Source organism: Cylas formicarius, unplaced genomic scaffold, assembly GCF_029955315.1.
Source record: "Cylas formicarius isolate icCylForm1 unplaced genomic scaffold, icCylForm1.1 PGA_scaffold_10__41_contigs__length_53128322, whole genome shotgun sequence".
Taxonomy (NCBI): Eukaryota; Metazoa; Arthropoda; class Insecta; order Coleoptera; family Brentidae; genus Cylas; species Cylas formicarius.
This window is the reverse complement of record NW_026844214.1, coordinates 34,065,977-34,069,314: the sequence shown is the minus strand read 5'-3', so window position 1 is coordinate 34,069,314 and position 3,338 is coordinate 34,065,977. Positions and strand designations below refer to the sequence as shown.

General features: G+C 31.1%; 1 protein-coding gene across 1 annotated transcript in view; it reads right to left on the bottom strand.

Annotated features, from left to right (window-relative positions):
• LOC132708416 (E3 ubiquitin-protein ligase TRIM71) overlaps positions 1–1,735 on the bottom strand; it is a 50,819-nt gene extending 49,084 nt beyond the window's left edge. The window contains exon 1 of the mRNA XM_060680750.1: positions 1,592–1,735. The gene's annotated coding sequence lies outside the window, so the exon portion shown is untranslated. The remainder of the gene's footprint in view (positions 1–1,591) is intronic.
• Positions 1,736–3,338: the final 1,603 nt, after the last annotated feature.

The following is a 3,338-nucleotide window of genomic DNA, read 5'->3' as shown; positions in this document are numbered from 1 at the left end:
ATAAAGTTGGAGTTAATTAGTTTCTTACTGTACTCTAGTTTTAAAATCGGCAATGGTTAATATAATACGTACATTCAGAATTTTCCAAAACTTATTCTCCATAGAGTTAACAAGTGATTTATTCAAAAAAATTTAAAATTTATAACATAGGTAAACTTATTTTTGTTTAACCAGTAGGGTTCGTGGGGTCGTTTTAATTATTTTAAATAATAAAAAAAGTGACACGCCAATTAGGTGGCCATGCAAACGCAAACAGTCAATTTTAGCGAAAAAACTGAAAAGACCATTTTTATTTAGAATTGCATTTAACCGTATTAAAAAAAAATGCGGTAAATCATCCACCCACCAACTTTTTTATTTACATTAATTAAAACGGTCTCACCAACACCGCTGGTTAAACAAAAACAAGTTTATTGATAACCATAAATTTGTTTTTATCAAACCTAATAGCGAAATCTAGAAAAAAAAATTTTTAATATAAAAAAAGATTCGAAATGAACATTTTAGGACATATTTATACAAACTTTTGTACTTATTTCTATCTGCCGAATACGCTATTAAAGTTTATCCATTATAATTCGGACGACCCTCTATAGAGAATTTGCCTATATTGCTGCACCTTTGCAGCTAACGTCAAAAAAATGTTGATAATTTAAAACCTCGTTTTCAACCAATAATATTTTTCGATGTTTAATAATCAATATAGCCACAATAGGTCGTCCATTTGACAGTTTCCAGTTTGAATGTGCGTTTTTTTGTCAAATATACCCATTAAATTTTCAGGGCAAGGAATAGTGTGAAAATTGTTGTTTAGAAAGCAAAATGGCGCAAAGTTCAAGTCAGCGTGTGAGACTTCAGATCATGCGCGGAAGTTAATTTCTTTCATAAGAAAATGTTATAGCCGCCCGAAGTTCAAACCGAGGTTCAACTTAATTCAAAAATCGAGTTTTTGAGATTCGAAAATACATTTATTAGACAAAACTAATTATTTTGATTTATATTGTATCACATGTTCCTTTATGATAGATAACTTCTAGCACAACCATAAACAAAATCAATTTTACAAAGATATTTCGTCAACTAACTTCAAGAATGAATTCATAAAACATTATTTACTGTTCAAAGGTAGGTCACACGAAAAGATCACAATTCATATTTACGTCTAATTATATCAAATATAACATACAGCAAAGAATTGAAAACATTGAGAAATTACAAATGAGCATTTTTATTTCCTTTTAGTCAAAAATTAACTACCCAAAATGACTATCAAAATTTGGTATTTCTGACATTTCATTCAAAGATGGACTAAATCTGTTATTCAACGAGAACCGAATAGCTCGATGTCACTGTTTAATGCGAAATTTTAAACATCGATATTCGAAAACAACCGAAACTAATTTAATATAAAAATATTTAAAAAAACTTTCATTTACGTAAGTAGATAATATTATAAGCTTAAGTATCTAATGATTTTTGAAGATAGGTAAACAACTATTGTTTCAGGAAAATCTTTGCGAACAGCTATTTTTTTGGCAAATGTAGATAGATATAACCACTTAACCAAACAAATAAAATGAATTGTACTTACCAGTACAGTGCAAGTTAAATAATGTAGATCACTGACATCTATTTAAAGTAATTAAAAATTACAGCTCTTTCACTCTTACATATTAATTAACAATTCTATAAATTGTTTTATACAAATTTACAATCACCGGGACATAAGTGAACCGCAGGCTCTGTCAAACACTGCGGCTTAAGAAAATCGAAGTTTTTTTGTAGCCTACTAAAAAAAAGTAACTCGTTCTTTAAATATTTTAGCACGTGCTTATAAGGCGCGCACAAGTGTTCGGAAACGCTATGTAAAGGTGCGTCCAGACTACTTGTACTCGTGCTCGTGCTCGCGGTACTTGCGGTACTCCCGAGTAGTGAAGACGTGATGGCAAGTCACAAGACAAGCCACTCGAGCACTGCAAGCCATGGACTCGAGAGGATCGGCCTGGTATCGGTACATCAAAGAGACTTGCTACAAGTTGAGCAAGCCATCTGAACGGAGAGTGGTTTACTTTAGTTGATTGCTCGTGCTCGTCGACGATGGAGTGGACTAATGATCTAAGTTTAAAATTCGTAAATATTTATGAAAAGTTCCCAATTTTGTGGGATCCTACCCACAAATTTTATAAAGTAATAACCAGAATTAAAGAAGAAGATGAACAGCTTACTTGCAACATAGCGGAAAGTGCCTCAGAAGCTTGAACTCCTGGAAAATCTGGATCAGGGGCTGATGATGTCGACTTATCTCCTGTGTGGTTCGCATTCAAAGAATTTGGAGTTTTTGCACTCCAAATATAAACCAAAACCGATAATCAATACAGAGGTAAGTAAAATACATTAATAATTACTGTTAACCTATTTATTTTAATAAGGTAGTTGCTTAGCATATTTTAATGAACAATTGATAACATATACTATGTTAATGTACAGGGTGGCTGGTTTAAGAAAGGTGTATACCATATCTCGAAATGTACGAAGTTCGAAAAGAACGTTTGTATATAAAAGTTGTGTGAAATAAACTATATTTTTATTTTATCATATATTTGAATATACAGGGTGCATGAAAAAAGTTGTGGAGCATAATTAACATTTGATAAACGGAACACCCTCTATTTGACATCATATTTCTATTCCACTATAAAAACTAATTATTTTTTGTATAACACATCTTATGCCTAGGTAAATGCACTTATATTCGAATTATTTCAGATTTAATATTAAGATTTTCGTATTTTAGAAGACCGCTAAAGCTATGCCGTTTACATAGAGCAAAAAGGATCGCACAATCCTATCTTAGTTTTTTATGGTCTCTCTGGCGGACTATCTTTTGGGTGTGAGCAAAGATAAAAAAAACCGTTTTTTCCAAATTATACAAAAAATGGATCTTCCTATTAAACTGGAAATTGATACAATAAGAAAGGTCATTAAAAACTAAGATAGAAATGTGAAATCCGTTTTTCTGTAAGTTAAACGGTACCTATAGAATTTACAGCCTTCCGAAATCTGAAAATGTCAATTTTCAAACTTGAATAGTTCAAAATTATTTGAATTTTGGCATAAGATGTGTTATATATACAAAAAGTAGTTAGTTTTTATATTGGAATCGAAATATCATGTCAAATTTAAACATTTTTAAACACTATAATATGATATAAATAAATAAATAATTTATGTACGAATTTTGTTTCCAAACTTCGTAGATTGCGAGATAAGGTGGGCCCCTCTTAAACCGGACACCTTTTACATCACTATTATTACTGATAGTTATCTTGCCACGAAAG